This window comes from Eurosta solidaginis, unplaced genomic scaffold (genome assembly GCF_040869045.1).
Source record: "Eurosta solidaginis isolate ZX-2024a unplaced genomic scaffold, ASM4086904v1 ctg00001022.1, whole genome shotgun sequence".
In the NCBI taxonomy this organism is placed as follows: Eukaryota; Metazoa; Arthropoda; class Insecta; order Diptera; family Tephritidae; genus Eurosta; species Eurosta solidaginis.
In genome coordinates this window covers 359,883-382,207 of record NW_027136916.1, presented here as the reverse complement: position 1 = coordinate 382,207, position 22,325 = coordinate 359,883, and the positions used below count along the sequence as shown (strand labels likewise).

The following is a 22,325-nucleotide window of genomic DNA, read 5'->3' as shown; positions in this document are numbered from 1 at the left end:
AAATAGCTGCCCCGTCGAAAATGCTTTATTGTCGCGTCTATGTCCATTCGCATGTCATTCACATGTCCTAACCAGCGAAGCCTTTTTGCTTTTATTCATCGCCTTAACTTCATAGCTGCGTAAAGCTTATACAGTACCTCTTTCGATACTCACTATTGGTATCATGGACAGTACCATAAACCTTGCGAAAAATTTTCCTCTCGAACACTCCAAGAGCCATCTCATTTTCGCTCCACACCGTGGATTCCGAGCAGTACATCAAAACCGGTATGTTGAGCGACTGGTAGAGCATGATTTTTGTGCGTCGAAAGGGGACTTCACTTTTCATTTTCCTACTCAATCCAAAGTAGCACTTGTTGGCAAGAGTTATTCTCCGTTTGATTCCTGCATCATATGTATATAAATTAGGTCTTATCAGTAACAGCATTTGTAGGAAGTGCGGAATGCAGAAATAAACGGTCAAGCACGTGGTGTGTTAATGTCCTGTGCTCGCGTGGTCAGCTCCAGCTAATAGGAGCGGCAGAGTTACCAGATCCCGAGGCAGCTTTTAAGCCAGGCTCTAGAAACCTTCCAGTATTTGCCAAAAGGACGGAGCTATTTTATGCCATAAGTCCTTGTACCTTATTGCGGGTTTTCCGTTTGGTCGTCAAACAAATTCTGATAACCTATTCAGTCTATGTGAGGTCTTTATTGACCGGCCAGTTTAACTTAACCTAACCTACACTTAACCCATAAATAAGAGAAATTCCAAAATAAAATAAAAGAACAAGCATAACAACAACAACAACAATCAATGTTTCGTTTTTTAGGCATATTCAGAAATTGAGGGGGCATGGTATGGTATGCTGCAAATATCACCTACATGCAAATGTTGAGTCTGTTAAGCTACAACAAATAATCAAATATGCAAATGTGCTATTAAGCAGTTGTGTGTGCCAAGCGTAGTTGTGTGTGTAGGAATTTCACAAATTGAATAAAAGTGAAATCGGAAAATTTCTGCTGATATTGGCAATTTGCAAAGACACATATTATAGTCATTTGATTGTTTATTTTGCATAAATGTGCATATATGTGTGAAAGAATACTCCGCGTTTCTTCTACTCCATCAACAACAATGGTGTCTCTGTTGGCTTCTCGAATGTTTACTGTCGCAAAGCCTAGTTACTTTGGTATTGTATTTGTAAGAAAATTTGTAGGCGTTTGATTGTGTGTGAGCTACACATATGCACAAATACATATAGATTCTATTTGAACTTCTATCTGACTTAGTACTCCATTATTGGCCATTATTGTCATTGACATACATAAACATTTATGATACTTCACGCAGTGCTTGCTGATATAGTAATGGTAAGTGACAAAAGAACAGATCAACTGCTTGAATGGACTGACGAAGTAACCGTTAATCTTAGTTTTCTTTAAGCTTCTGTTAGTTGAAAACATATTGACTTTTAAGTTAGAAAAGCTCAAAGCTAAGCTCCTTAAGGTAGGTAATATCTATAAAGAGTGAAACCACTGCAGTGACAAAAATTAAGAAATAATTTTGGAATTTTATAAGGGAGGTAAAATAAGCCAACATTGTTTTTTATCTAGAATTGCATCATTTGGCTCTAACGTATCTAATTCCAAAGCTTCGATGACAGACCAAGCTGTAGTCTGTTAGAATATCTTGGGCTTATGACAATTTTCCAGCACAAGATTCCTGTACTTATTACACAGACGAGGTCCAAGTAATAGAAATTCCAAGAGTCATGAATCAAAAGTGTTGGAAGGTGCAACCTGAGCAGTCCACAATAATCGCATGGCTGGTTGAATTACCAAATATATCTCTTAAGGCAGCATTTTTTGCTATAACATACATATTCGCTTACGCTTCGATGCCTAGGAAAATATGTTCTTCTTTTATTGGAACCTTGGATAGAATCCCTAGAAGCGATCATTTTGCTTGCTAAATTCCCCTTTGAAAAATGCTCCAGTGAAACAAGTACATGGCTATAAAGTATGCGGATAGGCATACATTTAATGTGAGCATAACTCGAGAAGCCATCACCAGTGTCCTAAATCAGTGTCCTAACAATCGATATACCAAACACACGCACAAAAATATCGGTGGTGCCGATTATATTGGCAGACACCGTGGTGGAGAGGTAGTGTGCTACTAACCGAAGGTGACCGACTGAAGTGATAGTAAATCCAGCAGCAAAATACTTTAGAAATTTTTGTATGAAATATGCGCTACTCGGCACTGGTTGGGCAAGCCCCTTGAGTGCATTTCTGCTATGAGAAACATCTTAGCAAATTCATCAGCCTCAACAGAATCCTTTGAGTGTTGGCATAGAAGAAGAAGCGTACGACCTTAATCTGCATTAATTTATTCAATAATTAACGCCAAGCCGTTTAGAAATTTGGATATTGCGTCACAAGAAGTTGCAATAGCTGACGCCAGTTAGGAACATCAAGATTAAGTTGTTTTCCTCCTAACTTTTCGGTGAAGGTCTCCTCTTTCTATTCTTCCGAATACGGTTGCCGATAGAAATACATTCTGAGTCGGAGCAGCTTCATACAGTCGCATACCGTTGGCAGCCGTTCATTGTATCTACGTAGAGCTCACACAGCTCATGTTGTTGTTTTTGTAACAGTGCTTCATACAGCTCATCATTATATCTTCTGAGATACCCTTCGTAGGCATCACAGACAGGACCATACAACTTCTGAAGAAGTTTTCTCTTCTTCCTTCGTCTATCCACCGAACTAGATTCTGAGCAATATATCGGAACAAGCATGAGGAGAGACTTTTAGACAATATGGTTCGAGTGGAACTGTTAACGAGACCATTAATCTTCTATGTCTGTTTTATACTGCATGTACTATCTCCGGGCTCTTTGTTATTTAATCAGGCGTATCCCTTTGACGTATACACTTATTTTTTTTGTACTTCATAACTTCAGTTTTGTACCAGTTCCAAAGTTGAGCAAATTCTCAAGTTTCATATTATTGTAACTTCAATTCGAAAAAGCAACAAAAACTCAAACATTTTGTCTACAGCTTTGAACCTTTTCGCCGTCCTCCCTTCGTTTGCAAAGGTGCGCTGTTCATATTTCCATATACGTGGGTACTTCCTATCTCTACAATGCCCATTACTATACTACTCTACTAACTGAAGTTCCGTTTTCTTTCATCAATAACTATTTCTAGTCATCAATAGCTATTGCATATTTTTAGGAGTCATTACAAATATCATTTCCTTCCTCAAGCAACAACACTATCTTACTTAAATTAATGCCACTCTTTAACAACTTACCAATAGTAGTCAGCACTGTTAGCGAATAGAGAAATGCTTTAGAAAAATTCCATTCATGTGGTCCTTGACCATGCCCGCCATGCCTATGCAAAAGTACAGCTTCCGTTGCTGGACTATTACCGGCAATCGCAGCGCCATTTCCGCCACCAACGGCTAAGCTGCCATCCATTTCATGCGATAATTGCAGCAGAGCAGCCTCGTTCAGCCTCTGTTTAATTGGTCTTGAAATTTGGCAATTTCCAAAGCGGCGAGGCTAAAAGTAGGCAAAGAAAATAGAAAGGAGAAAGAAAACAAATTTAAACACGACTTCCGATAACTGTTGATATAATTATTTAATACGTTTATTTTTTATGGGGGACTTATTAAATTTGAGAGCAGAAGTTGAAGACTTGCACCGAAAGTAGCCACAAAAGATTGTAGATACTTTAAGAAACACTAAAAAACGTCTATCATGAATTATCTTCTTAATTGGACCGAACCTCCTTAGAATGTAGCCATTAGATCAAGTATGTAGGTATTATCTCCCCTTGCGGCTCCCCTTATAAAAGTTCAGCGATCAGCTAACGAACTCATAACAAGTGCACTTCTCTCCATCCCTATTCGCACTTTCCTTTGGTCAACGGTTGAAAACGGGATGTACATTCGGTAGTGACAAGCTCGTCTTAAGTTATCAGAATGTGGCTAAGCTCCACTGCTACGTTCCTCAAGCCGCACTAATGACCATTAAATAAGCTTCCAGATAGTCAATCTCTCAAAACTGAGCTCCTATTTCTTTCTAGATCTTGGTAAGAGCAAGAACGAATTGGCCAGGTTATGCCCGAGAGGTCATACGGGTCCAAGGGCTCAAAAATATTTTAGGCAACGATGTCATGGATGGACCAGATGGGCTACGCATTTGTCAAATATCTACATTTTGGATAAAGGCAACCTTAATTGAAGATGGGGGTTGGAAACCTTTTGAATGATCCTCTGCAGCCAGCATAAATGTGGCGGAACTTGCCTCCTCAGCTACTCAGCTGTAGTTTCTTCGCTTTAGCAAAAGAGTATATTCTCATCAGCGGGTTAGGGGGATTAGAACATACCCGCGGTAGGTTTGCCTGTCGTAAGAGGCGACTAAAATACCAAATTGATTCAATGGTTGTGTAGCGCAACCCTCTCAAGGGGTTGCCTGCGCAATATATAGCTTCTACTACCCAATTGTTAACCTAATCTACCCGTGGCGAATCCTGTTTCATTAGCTCCTCATTGAACTAGGGGTTGGCGGGGACGGGATGGCCTAGAAGGTTTAATATGGTCATATAAATCGTTCCCTAGGTGGTCGGGCTAGTACCTTAATGGTGCTTTGTTACCGGAACGTAACGGATCTATATCCGGCAAAGGACATGAACATCGATAACATTCCCAAAGCCTTCGGGGAGTGTCTTTATCGTTAATACAACAACAACAACAATAACAGTATAATCTCACAACTAGATACCGATGAAGACCTCACTCGCTGAACCATTATTTCGTCGGTTGTTTAGCAGAACCCGGCTCAGTAAATTAGTATGCTAAATAACATAACACAACACAAAATAGCGAAATATATTACGTGACATAGAAAATAAAAGATAATATTCTGGCGAGTATTAGCATCACTGTGCTGTTAGTAAATAATCACAACAACAAAAACAGCAAGCAGCCACACTTATGTACATGTACACATTAAAGCAAGCAGCCACTCTTATGTAAAGGCAACGAAGAATATTCATAAACACAACCAGCAGCTTGAATCAGAGATTATTTCACATATGTACATATGCATATGTACCGGACAGCTAAGAGCAGAAGTTGTTACTCACATATACATATGCATATGGCTAGAAAAAAACATAAACTATAGATATACATACATGTACATATATGCTAAATAACCAAGCATGAGATACAGCATTTCTAGAAGGCATGATCTTGAAACGTCTAGGCATTAGGAGAAATGGGCGAACGAGGTAACCGAGAATATAAAAGCAGCGCAAGCTGAGGAATCAGTAATCAGTTTGATTTAAACACGCTATTAGTGAAGTATAATTGACGTATAACTACTCCCAAAGTAGTCTAAATAAACACCATTTTACAATACTGACTGCTGGAGTTATTTATTCGACAGTTCAGCGATTCAAACGTACGCAGGCGGTGCATAATTATCAGGAACTCCCCGAAATTCGTTACAATATATTATCCCATAACACGAAAAAAGGAAACATAATATTGTAAGCAACCCTACTATCGAATTAACAATAACGACCCTGTTGTCACTCTCACTGGCAACCCAGTTGAAACATGGCGATACGAATCAAATTAACGAAGGAAAGTAGTAGTTAACGAGAAAGCGAAGCGTACCAATCGGAGAAACTAAAAACGTAAAATCTCATTCTATTAATTAATTTGAAATATAATATTAAACTCTGTAATTGAATTGTTGAATTAAAAACCAGTTCCTCAAATTTAAGAAACAATCTAAAATGTTTCTATAGTTCAGAAGATGGGATTATTGCCCAAGAAAAACAGAGTGTGAGTGATTTTGCAAATTATATGTATTCATATACGTACGTGCAATAAAAAATCTCTGTATAAACTGTGTTGGCATAAAATATGCATGAGCTTATGGAAAATATAAAGTTTTGTACTTATAATTGCTTTGCGACATATAGATATATATATATATATGTAAAGGTGCATGAACATGAATATGCACGGTCGAAAAGTTTAAGGGGCATATTCGTGGTGAAATCCGTTTGCAATATACGTACATACATACAGGTGCAGAACGTTCGAGAAATTACTGACGTCGATATCTTGTGCGCGCATGTTCGGTAGTGTAATTGCAACGCGAATAGCATTCACACCAACAACAACGTAAATATTAGCGAGTAACGACAAAATTTCAAACGTATAAAAACGAGCAAGAACAAACGAAAATAAGCGCGAGCAAATAAACGGCGAAATCGGTTGAACGAAGCAAAGAACCAGGTGGAAAATAAAAGCGATAAAAAGAAACGACTGAAACGAAACGTGAACGGCAAAGTCGTAAACAAAACAAAAACGAAAATATGGGTGGAAATCAGAAACCAAAACAAAACAAAGTGCAAAGTGAAATGCAGCAGAACGATCAATATGAGGTATTTAAAATTGCCGATATGAAAATCGATCAATTAAAATCGGTATTATTGCAAAGAAATTTAGCAACGACAGGCTCGCGCACTGAACTTGTGCAGCGTTTGCTTGACAACAATAGTTCTGATGAAATTGAGGTGCAAGTGCCACCGGGGATGTCAAGAGCAAATTCAAATGCAAATGTGAGTGCGGGTTCTAATGTTCAAGAGCAAATAAACGAGCTTCGGGGCGCTTTAGATAATATAGTCGCGTTATTGCAACAAAGCGTATCGAATCAAAATGTACAAAACGAACCTTCGCGCGAGTCGGTAACAACTCCCATGACAACAACTAGTTTGCAAAGCGGGAATGGGCGAAAGGAATCTATTAAAGAAATAAGTGAAACAATTCCGGAATTTGATCCGACAAACCCCCAATCGCTTACGGTAGAGCAATTCACAGACCGCGTTAGTAGTGTCGTGCAAGCGTATCAATTTGATGAAAAGTGTGTACTTCTAGCTGTGTATAGTAGATTGCGTGGCGTAGCGCGTATGTGGCTCGATGCCCAACCAAGAGTACACACCTCATGGAACGATTTTTCAAATGATTTAGTGGCAGAATTTGGTGTTCACCTCGATGAGGCTCAGATACATCGGGTGATGGGTGAAAATGTTCGAAAATCAAATGAGCGAATTAACGATTACTGTTTCCGTATTTGTGCGCTTGGTAGACAATACCGGCTTAGTGAATCCGCGATAATTAATTACATACGCGCCGGCTTACAACATCGTGAACTACAAATCTCAATCGCCGCGATGAGATTTAAAACTGTCAAAGAAATGCGGGAAGTAATAGAAGACTATCTTTCCAATCGTAACAAAATCAGCGAAGTAAAAACTAGAAATGTGTCGGTAAATGGGCAGGAACAACAAACACAGCAAACAACGAAATCATCAATAAAGTGTTATAACTGCAAAGAGGTAGGTCATATTTCTAGTAAATGTCCCAAGCCGCAGCGGTGCGCTAGGTGTGTAGATTGTAGCAAAGTACATGCTAAAAATGAACCACAAAATTGCGGTAAGCGGGGATATGATGTCCGTCCAACCGAAATGTCAAAATTAGATCAGTGCTTCACAAAACCAATCGAAGTTGGCTCTGAAACTTTTAAGGCATTTATAGACACTGGCAGCCAGTGCAGTATGGTGCGGTCGTCAGTAGCTAAAACACTAAACATGACACTCGACAAGTGTCAAACGCAACTAAACGGCTTTGGGGGCGGTAGTCAAGTTATACAAGAAATGTGCACTTTGAATATAAAAATAGGTAAAGCGAATGTTAATGCTATATTCTACGTGGTTGATGACGTATTGTTACAAACAGACTTTCTAATCGGCCAAGATATATTAATGAATAAATCGGTAAAATTCGAAGTAAACGATGGCCAGTCAATTTTGGCAAGCAAACGCGTGGTAGTAGATGGCAGTAGAAATTTCGATGTTGGACAATTGGTGGCAGATATACAAGACCAATCAAATCGTTCAAAAGTATACGCGGCTTTAGAAGAATTCGGTGATCTGTTTGCGGAAGGCTTAAACGGCATCGGTAAGACGAATCTAATCGAAATGACCATCGAACTTAACGATAATAAAATCATAGCGCAATCTCCGTATCGTATACCGGCACCAAAAAAAAGCACTAGTTACAGAAATGATAAATGAACTCGAAACCATCGACATAATAACTAAATCTGAGTCAGAATATGCTAGTCCTCTCGTGTTGGTTAAGAAAAAAGACGGCGGCGATCGCCTTTGCGTAGATTATCGACGGTTGAATCAACTAATGATAAAAGAAATATTTCCGGTTCCAAATATAGAAGAGCGTTTGTACGAAGCGAAGCAGTATAAATTATTTACGGTCTTAGACTTAAATAGCGGCTACTATCAAATACCAATCGCTACTAGTTCTCGGAAGTTTACGGCCTTTATTACCCCGGACGGGTTATATGAGTTCAAAAGGATGCCTTTTGGCCTCAAAAACGCTCCTATAGCTTTTCAACGATTAATGGCGAAGGTCCAGGATAAGACGAAACCAGGCGATATGCTATTATACATGGACGACATTTTGATAGGTGGAAATTCGGTTGACGAAATGGTAGATAAGTTGCGACGCGTACTCTCTGCCTTAAGACAAGCCGGGCTTACCCTAAACGCAAAAAAATGTACGTTTTTAAAAACTTCTATAACTTTCCTAGGTCACGAAATCACCCCTGACGGTATAACACCGGGCGAGGTGAAGACACAAGCTATATCAGAATTTGCTATACCAAAGAATGTAAATGACGTTCGCCGTTTCCTCGGACTCAGCGGCTATTTCCGAAAATTTGTCCCTGGCTTTGCATTGATCTCTGAACCGTTACGAACACTTTTGAGGAAGGGCGTCGATTTTCATTGGTCATTAGAGCAAAGCAAGGCATATACCCAACTCCAACGCGCATTAACGTCAAAACCTATACTAACTGCTTATCGAGTGGATGCTGAACACGAACTCCACACAGATGCAAGCTCCATCGGGTTAGCTGGTGTACTGATGCAGCGAGAAGGTGACGACATCAAGCCTGTTGCCTACTATAGCCGAGCAACGTCTCCCAGTGAAAAGAAGTTCCACGGTTTCGAGCTGGAAGCGTTGGCTGTGGTGGAGTCGCTTGAACGTTTCAGGCATTACATATACGGCAAGAGTATCGTCGTAAGAACCGATTGCAATGCAATTCAAACGGCAATGAAGAAAAAGGAGTTGATTCCACGTATAGCGCGTTGGTGGCTCAAGATTCAAGATTATGATATTGACATACAACATAGACCTGGCAGAAGAATGGAGCACGTCGATGCCCTAAGCCTAGCTCCAGTGGAAGAATCGATAGAATCAGATACAGCACATTTACGCGTATCCAAAGTAGTGATCGACGAAACCGACTGGCTATTCAGCATGCAACTTCAGGACGACACACTGCGAGGTATCATCAACGAAATCCAAGCTAAAGATCTATCATCCGACGGAGACTACGTAATTAAGGATAATAGGCTATTTCGGCGAGTAGACCACAAATTGTTATGGGTCGTCCCTAAGACCCTAAGGTATCGAGTAACGCAAGACGCTCACGACCGTGCTGGACACATGGGGGTGGAGAAGACAATACAACGACTAATGGATCACCTCTGGTTACCCAGGATGCGCAACTACGTTAAAAACTACTTAAAATCTTGCGTGGAGTGTGCATTCTACAAGCATAAGGGTGGGAAAATGGAAGCCCAGTACCATTTCGACGATATTGAGCCCATCCCATTTAAAACTGTTCACATGGACCACCTCGGACCGTTCCCCAAGAGCACTAAGCGAAACGAACATCTCTTGGTCATCGTCGACGCGTTCACCAAGTTTACTATTCTGCGAGCAGTAAAGAACACGTCCACTAAATGCGTAATTGATATATTGAATGATGTAAGTAGTTTCATAGGCATGCCCGAGCGAGTTGTCACCGATCGCGGAACAGCATTTACCTCGCGTGATTTCAAGAGATACTGCGACGACAACAATGTCAAACATATTCTAACTGCGGTGCGAACGCCTCAAGCAAATGGTCACGCCGAACGAACCAATCGCACCATATTATCGATGCCTCTCCCAACCACAGAAAACGACAGGCACTGGGATGAAAATATCCGCAACGTCCAGTGGTGCATCAATACCATGAACAATTCAACTACGCATTGTACTCCCTATGAGTTACTATATGGGTTTCAACCACGCGATATCCTGAAGAACAAAATCGTCTCTAGCCTACATAACAGCGACTATCTTAGCGACGAGGAACTCCAAAACATTCGAACTACCGCAGCGTCGCGAGTTAACGACCAACGAGCAGCCGCTAAGCTACGATTCGATAGAAAATGTGTAAAACCAACGTGTTTTGAAGAAGGCGATTTAGTACTTGCTCAAAATGAACCTCCTAGCACTGGGTGTTCACGGAAACTCGAGCCTCGCTTTAAAGGCCCGTTCATTGTCACGAAGGTTCTCGACAAAGACCGATACGTGATTGAAGATTTACCAAAATCAAAACGCTCACAAAAACATTATACATCTATCTTTTCTGCCGATAAATTAAAAAGGTGGTGCTCATTACCACCCGAAGAAGGAATCGATGATGAACTTGATCGAGACTCTGATCCTGGTTGCGGTAACGAGGTCGTTCCCATTGAGTCGGATGGCCGACTGTAAGCAACCCTACTATCGAATTAACAATAACGACCCTGTTGTCACTCTCACTGGCAACCCAGTTGAAACATGGCGATACGAATCAAATTAACGAAGGAAAGTAGTAGTTAACGAGAAAGCGAAGCGTACCAATCGGAGAAACTAAAAACGTAAAATCTCATTCTATTAATTAATTTGAAATATAATATTAAACTCTGTAATTGAATTGTTGAATTAAAAACCAGTTCCTCAAATTTAAGAAACAATCTAAAATGTTTCTATAATATGATGTTACGAAATACAACATAAAATAATAACACATAATAAAATATATCACAGCTTAAGATAACTAGTCATAACTTGTTGGTGTCTTAACACAACAAAAAATATATATGTATACATTTTCCGATTAATTTTATCTAATTTACAAAATATTGTGGCATTTTAACATGAAAAACACGTTTACTCATATGTAGCATACATAATTCCCTATTCCCTTATGTACATATCATAAATCATAACATTTCACTTACTTTGTCCAATTCTCCTTGTATAGTATATTTAGTGACACCATTATATCCCAGATATTCTCAATGGTGCGTTGTCGTACTTCCTGTGTATCCGCTGACGGAGCTAGATGCACCGAACTGACGCCATCACTGTTACTCGCTCCAAACTCATCAGCATGACCAAAGTCAACCGAGCCAGTGATACCATTTTCCTCATCATTCAATGGCACAATGCCCTCCAGTAGGGTAGACGGGCCACCAGCAGCAGAATAGGTAGCACCAAATAACGATGCAAGTGTGGATGCTGAGGAAGAAGACGACGCTGGCGAAGATGAAGATCACGAGCTATGTGAAGAGAATGTATTTGGTGGTGATAACGCTGTACCATTGTCCACATGCATTTGTTCGGGTGAAGTGTGATAAATATTTTCGACATTACCGCCATTTCCACGTTTGGTTGAGTGTACGCTGTTGTTGCTGCTGCAATTGTTGACGTTGACGCTGCAGCGCTGCATGATGACTATAATGATGATGATGGTGATGTAGAAACGTTGAGTCTTCGTTCTCGATTGTTAGAAATATGAATGAACCTGTGAATGACAATAGAAAAGCGAAAGATGGTTATAAGAGATGTGAAAACGAAATTATTTATGTTGTTGTTGTTGTTGTTGATGATAAGGGAAATGAAGATGAATTCCTGTTATGCATAAACCCAAGTGATATAGCGAGCGTTGTGCGTGTGTGTGTATGTGTGTATGTCAATGAATGATGTAAAGCATTCGTCCTTAACTTTTTCCAAACGATAATGAGGGTCCAAACGGAAGCCCCAAGTGTTGGTAGCATATTTTGTATGAGCTCACTCAAGGATATGCACTTCACTTCGTTCGCTTAAGTAGTAATCTGTGTTGTTTTTATTACATTTTACTCTTCCTTCTGGTTTATTCTAGTGTTTATTTGTGGCACAAACTATTGCATAGCAGAGTAGTTGACTTAAAATGTGCGCAAATAAGAACTAATTTTTGCCAAAATGTGCTCTACGAATGCACAGTGGGTTTGTGGTGATGATATTTCGTGCAAATATAAAAAGGAAGTTTAGAGTAACATAATATAATATGAGGAAAGCATTATTTAATAACATAACAAAAAATGTAAAATAGTTAAAAAAACATAACATAGCAAAACACAGCATGACGTAACATAACATTACTTAACACAACGTAAAACAACGCACATCAACCAAAAAATAACATAACAAAACATAGCATAACATAACATAACTTACTACAACATAACACAACCTAACACAATATAGCATGATAAAGCATAACATAATACAGCACAGAAGAATGCCACACAACAATAACTAAAAACATAAAACATAATATTACACAACATAACTTAAAATACATAATTAGTCATAGCATAACTTAAATAAAATAACATAGCTTGAAAAAGCCGTTATTTAAGATAATGAAACTTAGCGCTATACAATAAAACATAACACTCATAATTTAACATATCATAACATAACAGCAACATAACAATAAAACAGATGATAATAGAAATAACATATCATTGTGTAAAAGCACAAGACATAACATAACCTAACATTACATACACAGAATAATAGCGTATGCTTACAAAACACAACACAACAAAACATAAAATAACTTAACATAACAAAGCATAACAAAATGTGACATAGCACTATATAACACAACATAACATAATATAAAAAACCAAAACATAAATAAATACAACATAACATAAAACAACATTTAGGAAAACTTAACATTACACATTCCTAATATTTCAAAGTTCAATATTCTATGGCTGGCCAAGATTGGTTAGTGTTTAGTGTAAGATTCTACTCGAGTAAATATGCGTCCAAGCGAAACCTCGCTTCCACAAGGAGATCACGTCAATGTACTCTGCTAGAGATGGCAGTGTCGACATCAAAAAATCTACACTGCACGGCTGCACAAGCTGAGCATAATCAGTGTACCCAATGACCCCCGCGGGTTAGGGGTCTCAGAATATACCCGCGGTGGGTATGCCTGTCGTTAGAGGGACTAAAATACCAAATTGATTCAAGGGGTTGTGTAGCGAAACCCTCTCAAGGGGTTGCCAGCGCAATATATACCTTCTCCAACCCAATTGTCAACCTCACCTACCGGTGGCGAACCCTGTTTCATTAACAGCCGAGGCTCTGGCGACACCGAACTCCTGATGGATCTAGGGGATGGGAGGGCGATGTGGCCTAGAAGGTGTCATGTGGTCATACCAAATCGTTTCCGAGATGGTCGGGCTAGTACCTTTATAGTGCTTGGTAGCTGAACATACCGAGAAGGTAAATCGCGTCTACTTAAATAGTCTGCATAAATACACACCGTAAATTTATGTCATTCAAATCAAAACTGTGGTTACTAATTTAGAAGAAGAAGAATAAGTCATTCAGTCCCCCAGCAGGTTAGGGGTCAGAATATACCCGCGGTAGGAATGCCTGTCGTAAGAGGTGACTAAAATACCAGATTGAAGGGGCTGTGTAGCGCAACCCTTTCAGGTTGCCAACGCAATATATAGCTTCCACAAATCCAATTGTCAGCCTCACCTAACCGCGGCAAATCCTGTTTCATTAACAGACGAGGGTCTGGCGACCCCAAGCTCCTCATGTAACTTGGTGGTGGGGAGGGAGGGATGGCCTGAAGGTTTAATTTGGCCATATAAATCGTTCCCAAGATGGACGGGCTAGCACCTTAATGGTGCTGTGTTACCGGAACGTACTGGATCTGTATCCGGCAAAGGACCATCACATCGATAACACTCCCCATAGCCTTCGGGGAGAAACCTTATCGCTAAAACAACAACAACAACAAGTCAGTCAAGATGACAAAAATACACTCCGTACTGATACTCAGCAAGGAGGTTGATCCGAAGTTGTGCATTATTACCAATTTGAGAATAACTTACAAATTGTGAGCTCTGTTCTAACGGAAGTTATTGTAAGGTCTGGTAGTCTTTAAGATCAGAGTTATAGCTCTAGTACACTTTTTAGGAAGAGGGCATTACCTGTTGTTGTTGTTGTGTTAACAGTGCTTCGCCCCATTCAATGGGCACGACCACTCACAAGTTGTCATGAAAGTCCTCTAACGAGAGTCCAAGGAAACTGGTTGTTTCAACATGGTCCGGGAGATTGGTGTTAGAGGCGTAGGTTCCATATTACAACTGAAAAGATGGTTGGTGTTATGTGGGGATATATCGCATGTAGGGCATACATTACGTATGTTGAGGAGGGCATCACCTGTGGCTTTTCTTATGCGCCGTCAAGAAATACTGACAGAAAAGTTCAACTTTGAGTTTCTTTTTCTATAATCGTCATCATTCCCCATTAACAACATGGTTCTGTAAAATATGGATAGATCCTAGAAACCACGTCCAGAAAGCAAATTACTTTGAAGATTGAAAAAAATGCTTACCAGATTTTGCACCTCAAAACACTGTCCTTTAAAGGGCAACCAAGGGAATATGCAGTTAGTGCTACTGCTACCAAGCACACAAGAGAAGATACAAGTTGATAAGTTACTTATATAAATTCACATATCCAAAGATAAATACACACACACATATATCTCAGTTTATATTTGTTAAGTGAACGGAGCCAAAACGAAAACAAACCGCAGAGAAGGTCTTGCACAATGTTGTCCACGTCTTACTTTCATATTTGTAATGTCGTGCATCAGCTCAAATATTACTGGTGCCATCTTTAGGCGGCCACCGTGGTGTGATGGTAGCGTGCTATGTCTACCACACCGTATGCCCTGGGTTCACACCCCGGGAAAAGCAAAATCAAAATTAGAAGAACATTTTTCGAAGCGGAGTCGCCCCTCGGCAGTGCTTGGCCAGCGCTCCGAGTGTATTTCTGCCATGAAAAGCTCTCAGTGAAAACTCATCTGCCTTGCAGATGCCGTTCGGAGTCGGCATAAAATATGTGGGGGCCGTCCGGGCTATTTGTAGGGAAAATCAAGAGGAGCACGACACAAATTGGAAGAGAAGTTCGGCCTTAGATCTCTTCGGAGGTTATCGCGCCTTACATTTATTTTCCTTTATCTTTAATTTTGTTGCTTGTTAAGTTTGCTAAAAAAAGTCAATTGAAAAAGCAGTGCTACGAGGGTGGCTTATAATTGGTCTCTATAAAACAGTTTTCAACTTAGGACTATTGAAAATCATTCTTGTCTGAGGAAATATTGCTTTCATTCAAGCTTGTGGCTTGGTGTATGGAAAAAATTTACTCCTGGCTCAAAGGCAGGAGTTTTAAGAGTTAGAAAGGTACTTTTTTACCTTATGTGTATCTATTGAAGGGCTATTTGAACAAGGAATACGGTTGATGAAACTATGTTGAGTTTTGCGACTCAGTGGGGCTGAGGGTAAAAGTGTATTCGGGGTGGCGGTAGATTATCTGGTTGGCATTCTGAACAAAGTTGCTCGGAAAGACTGTCTGACAAAGATGTAGTGTTTCGTATTAGAATTTTGATATCAAACTACACGTTGATTCTAGTTTCTCTATCGAAGAAATGCAGGAGATTTATGGCAGGCGCTTGTGAACTGTTAAAAGTCTTATTAACCTTCTGTACAAACGATGGTTGGGCTTTTGGATAAGAAGTCGCAAGATTTACTAAGCTCAAACTCTTACAAGACTTTTCGGTCGATATTAGATGCTACTGAGGTTTTCACCCTAAAAATCTCTTAAGAGACGATTGTAGAGAAACTTGCAATAGCCGAGAAGGGGCTGCAGTTCATAACGAAAGACTGTTAGAACTTACATACAGTCCTGGGATCTGCATTCCATAGCATAATTTTGCTCTCATTATATATGCAAGAGGGCAAACACTTTCATATTGGAGATCCATTATCCAGTCTCACGTTTAATACCAGAATTAATACGGTTCCGATATTAGAAGCCACTCAAAACATGATTGAACGTTGATGAGATGATGAGGTGTTTCGTATTGTATTTGGTCACTCTACATGTAGCTGGCGTGGATATGACAAGAACTCCAACAGAGTAAGAAGGTATTGAGTTCAGTGGCTAAAGCAAACTAGCAGTGCAACGTGAGTCTCTCGAGATAGATTGCGTTGTTCTACACCGACGAGTCAAACGGATGGCAATGTCTTGTTGTTGTGACACTCCCCAAAGGTTCAAGTGACCTTCTACAAAATTTAACAATATTTCAGAAATGTTAAGGGTGTACAAAGACAAGTTGAGGATCACTGTTAGAAAACTGAATTCATCGGACTGCAGATGATCCAGCATCGCCTCCCTCGTGTGAGTGAGGGATACATTATTCTTTTTGCTCTGGAGAAAACTCCTAGTGTTTTGCATCCTGACATTGCTCTCCGAAGGATTTATAATAAGCTACGGACTGTAAAAGCCCATGCAATGCTGAGTTGGAAAAATAATATGCGGCGCTCACAGAAGCGGAGAATTTATAAATGCTTAGCTGTTCTTTAACTTGAGTCGCTTACGTATGTAGTAGTCGCCTATTGTTTTGTTAAGGCTGACACTTTGTCTGGGAATAGTGGTGAATATTATGCGTTTTTTGTGCAAAAATAAAGTGAGACGTAGCATGAGAAATCAATTCACGGGAATGTTATCGTTGTTTATGGTCCTTTGCCGAAAATACATCCGCTACGTGACGGTTATAAGTGCCATTAAAATATGAGCGCAACCATCTCGGGAACGGCTTACTATGGCCACATTGAACCTTCTAAGCCATTTTGTCCCTATGAGGAACTTGAGGTCACCAGCGCCTCGGCTGCACAAGAAACAGGATTCGTCACGGGTAGGTGAGGTTGACAATTGGGTTAAAAAAGCAATAAGTTGCACTGGCATCCATTTGAAAGGGTTTCGCTATACAAACCCTAAGTCAATTGGATATTTTAGTCGCCTCTTACGACGGCGTATATTCTAAGCCCCCTCCCCGTTGGGAGCTAGCATAGTGATATTTGCTCATCCAAGTCATCAGTTCAAGTCGCTTTAGATAAGATAAATACGTACCCATATGCTCCAAAAAAATCGGGGAGCTGCCCAAAGATGCTCTAGTGTTAAAACTTGTGCAGTGGGATATGGCGGATTTGAAAAGAAGAAGTGAGTTCCAATTACTTGAGAAGTTGGATTTGTAAATATGCAGGCGCACGTAACACTCCGGCAACAAATCGATAACATTTTGATGAACTACAGATAACTTTTTGATATTAAATCAATTATTTTTTAATAAAAAATATCGATTTATTTTCGATAACGAATCGATAACACGCCGATAACAAATTGATAATACTCCGAATAGAAGTCGATAAACTTTAGATAATAATTAATCGATAAATTTTCGATAGTAAATCGATAACTTTTCGATAATTTGTCGATAAAAATTGATAACTCATCTACAAACCTAGATATCATCTATAGTACCTTACAACCAATCTTCCTTTCATAACGATTACGCTTCTGCTTACATTCTGTATTAGTTACTCCATACCGTGACTAAAGCATAAGTAATATGACAGCCCTATTATGTTAGAATAAACACAAAATCATTTTTGGTTTGTCTTGTTTGGAAGGCAAGTCAAGCGCATTGCCTATTGCACTACGTAAGTCTAGAAGATGTCCTCATAATCTTTATAAAGATTTTGGGATCAGCGATTACCGATGGCGCTCTCACAAGCAGCACGCATCGACTGGGCATGCTCCACTTCCACTACTTTTCGAGAATTTTTCGTCCACTCCATTTACTTTTTAGTTTACCCTTGTACGCGCTTAGTTAACCACAGTTTCCGGACACTTGTAACTTTTAAATCCTGCCCAAACTCATTAAAGTATATACCACACAATGAAAAGCTAACTGTATTTGAAGTACATACAATATAAAAAGTAAAAATTAAAAACACAAAGAAGTCCAGAGCTTTGTATTTTAGTCGCTTTAAGTGTGTCAATGAGTGTGTGTGTGTGTGTGTAAAGTTTAAAGTCCTTGTAAGTGTTAATTAACGTTGGAAGCGTGCGAAAGCGAGCACAAGTCCTTGAGACAACATAATCGTTATTACACATGGATTGGATGTTGTTTGCTTAAACTGTAAATAGAATGGCTGGTTTGCGGACTAAGGAAACATTAATATTGACTTGTTGGGTCAGCGTGCGTGCTTGTGTATGTATGTGTGAGTTGACTAATTTTATCCATTTGACTTGGTGTTAAGGCTAAGCATAAATTGTTCTTGGTATATTTAGTATTTGCTGTATGCCTTACTCTCCTCCCACTCTCTTCTTAACGTCCTTCCTTACTCTTAGCCTTTCAACGTTTTCGGAACTTTTGTGTAATTTTAAGACATTCAGCATTTTTACACTTCACAGCTTCACTTTAATTGCTTCGAATGTCACGTACTCGTTTTAATGGTTTTCTCTGTTCTTCAATGTGGCGCAAAAGTAACAACAACAACACATTCTTATTGAGAAAATATTCGAAGCTGCAGTAGAGCGATATACTCAATTAATGGTAATTTGTATGCAAAAATGTTGAATTGTTGATTAATGCATGTGTGTGTGTGTGTATGGCTACATAAATTGCAATTGTTGCTGAACTTTCAATTTTAATGGCTAGTAGAATGAGATAGGTTGGGTTCCTTGGCGGAGAATATAAGACACATTTTGTTAAACTTTGATTCAGTTTTGAGATACGCTGTTTAGAAACTGGTCCGAGAACTCTGGCAGCAAAATGAAATCTATCTTACTCAGCCTGATGGTCAGGAGAACACTCAAATGTTGTTGCTACATAGTACTTATTCCTAACGTTCGTTGTGGGTTTGGGTTACATGTGTAACTTTTGTGTTAATTGCCTTTTATGCCAATAGAAGAACTTTCTTCAGTACCTCCGATTTGCATTCGCTAGAATCTGATATAAGGCCTTGAGAAGTATAGGACAGCGGAATGCTTATGGCTTTGGGTAAGTAGTGTAGTGCAGTTTGTGGGGTATGAGAAGCGGAGCAACTCTGTGCATTGACCCAGCCTTAACCAATATCAGTTACGAGGCTTTGTGTTTGAAATATAAGTATTGTCCTTATTGGCTTTATTGGTTCCACTAGCTTTCATGTCTTGAAAAGCATGAGATGGCGGAGCGGTTTCTGTGACTCTGCCCAGGAATCACTATCTTTGCTAGGACCGGGTATAAGGCTTTGTGTGAGTTGTGTAATATCTGGCTTTACTTCCCTTCCTGACTCGATGAGAACAAGACGGTGCCTTCGATTGGATTAGTTATGAAATTTTAGGCTAGAACTGTAAGTGATGGCTTCACATGCCCTCCCTTGAAGAAGATAAGACGACCAATTATATTTCTATGAATGTTGGCCAGTGTATAACTTCTGTCTTTACTGCTGAGACGGTGAAGCATTTACTATACATTTGCCTACCTTCGCTAGAATCAGTATAAGGCTTTGTTTCAAAAGTATGAGTATCAGCTTAACTGGCTTTCCTGTCTTGAGGAAGATGAACAGTTTTAGCGACTCTGCTCAGCATTCCTTAGGATCAGGTGTGAGGCTATGAGACAACAGAGTACGTTCCATATTTATAGCTATTCCTAGTTGTCGGAGCATGAGACGGCGGATGATTTATCGTACATTAGCCTAGACTTAACTAGGATTAGTTATGAGACTTTGGGTCAGAAGTATAAGTATTGGCTTTACTTGCTTTCCTGCCTTTGAAGAGGAAGAGGTGGCATTTTCCGTCCTTCCGAGTTAGCTGAGAACGAAACGGAGGATACTTTTCGGTATATGTTCTTCGCCTTCAGTCTTTAGGGAGAAGTGAAAGTGCTTGCTTTACTGGCCCCACTGCTTTAGGAAGGATTTTGTAGCGTTGTTAAAAACGAAAAATGCTTGAAATTTGTAGACAGTCATTTTTTTTTTAGGAAAGATTGCAGTGGATGATAGAAAATGAGCTTTGAGATTCAAGCTAGGAATCTACTTCGTTTGCATAAATAACTAATTAGCACGGGAGCTAGGAAACCGGTTGGGAAGGCGGAAAGTCCACATGGCAGGAATCCAAAAATGGTTTAATATAAGCAACTCAAAGTGTAGTCTTTAACTCCAAACTTTAAGAACAAGAATGCTTTGACTTTGGCGGTTCAAAGGCGCTGAGGGTCTTATCTTTTTTGATGCCGAAATCGTATTTATTAAATGTTTTCATACTCACCCAACAACGTGTAGGCCAACAGCAAAGCGCAAATCCCCAGATTCGTTATAATCGCAGACCAAATTGATTGTGCCTTTTGTTTTCGCCGTTTTTTCTGCTGCGACTTCGTTGACGATGACGAACTTTCATTGCCAAAGCAGCAGCAACATTTCGTTGAACGTTTAGTATCCGCCGCACTAGTTGCGGAGCTGCCCATACCACTGCCGCGACCCGACGGATGACTGCCAAGTGCTGAGCCAATGTTAACCCTCGAACTAACACCTAACGTAACACCACTAGTGCTCTTGAGAAGACCGACCGAAGGCGGAGGTGGTTGCTGTAGCGTTTGTTGCGTTGAATGTTGCATTGAGAGTACCGTTACAGGTGTTGTTGTCGTTGTATGCTGTAAAAGTTCACTTGAATATGCTAGAGTGGCGGGTGGTGTTAGCTGCTGTGGTTGCGTTTGAGCATGGGACGCTGGAATATCGGTGTCAGTGAAATAATTGCTTGTCGCCGCTGAGGCAGATAACGTTAAAGTAGGTGGTTTTGGTAGCGTAGGCGATCCGTTTGGTGGGCCTGGACCTATCCCGCTGCCACACATACTCGGCGTTGGGGGTGGAAGACTGAGTGGTGTTGCTGCTACTGAAGCTGCTGCTGCTGCTGAGGCGGCGCTGGGATATTTGAGTATACCGACGGGCATATATGCAGGTGTGCTGTTTGAGACACCATTGGCTGCTAGCAAGCCGCCTTCGATATCCTCAAGTGTTGGCATGGGTAGTAATGGTGTTTTAAAAGAACTCGTGCCACCCACACAGCTAGATGCGCTACCCATCATTGTTATCGTAGATGGTGGTGGTGGTAGCGGCGGTGAAGCGGATGTTGGCAGCTGCCCATGTGGTATTATTGGTATGTTCGCGTATGTGATTGTTTCTGACGTAGGCGATGATACTGACGCACCCGCCGAGGTTGTCGTTAAGCTGCTGCTGCTCGGTGTAGCATAGCCATTGGTGTAACCACTGTCGTTCAGAAGCGCCGCAGATGGCGCTGATTGCACGGCGTATTTCTGCTGTTCGATATTCATGTTGCCGTGACGTGTGATTAGATTGACCAATGTTTTGTTATGCAGCCATTAAGTAATATACTGCGCACAGCGGGCAGCTTGGCATGGAGGTTGGCATTTTCGGCGCTCGCAGAGATGAGCCTACTAAGTTATTGGCAAAGATACATCCTGTTGATTATAAACCTGCAAGAAAGAGAAGAAACTCGTTTTAGACTTGGCTGAATACACTAAAAATGTCGGGAATAGCAACGAAATAGACAAAATTAAAAACGAAAAAAAGGTTCTCTAGAAAGGTTGCTAGACAAATATGCAGGAGAGAATAATCTCAGACCCCTCTGAACTATTTTGCCCGATCTGTAGTGATCACACATGTTCTAGGCGCAGACCATGCTCTAAGCTGAATCAAAGTGCCACCGAAAGGAAACTGTTGTTTCATCTTTCGAACCTTTGAGTACTCATTTGGGTGGTTGTTGTTGGATATGGGAAGTCCTTCCACCGGAAATAAATCCGGCAGGCTCCAATTTTAGCACCTTTCGGTAACAGCTCGAGTTCAGCAAAAAGAATGTTCGTCAACTCTCGAATCTTTGAGTTTAAGGGTTTAAATGACTGTTAAACCCCTTGAATCGTTGGGGTATAAACGAAACACGACACCCAAGCTATCTCTCGAATGGACCTTGTTACTGAGTTCAAACAAACTGAGTATGGATGCATGTTGTAACTAAGAGTTTCGCTGGCTTTTTTCAGGCTGCTCCTTTAATGCTGACCCTTAGGCACAAGGTGAAACTACATTTTGTTCGGCGTTGAGATATTTTTTGCTAGTTGTTGACGACAAGGCCACAGCCACAACTGAGGCAAGGTAACATTTAG

At 40.3% G+C, this 22,325-nt stretch overlaps 1 pseudogene; it reads right to left on the bottom strand.

The window, feature by feature from the left end:
- Positions 1 to 22,325, bottom strand: part of LOC137235796 (uncharacterized) — a 601,114-nt pseudogene that overhangs the window by 277,971 nt on the left and 300,818 nt on the right.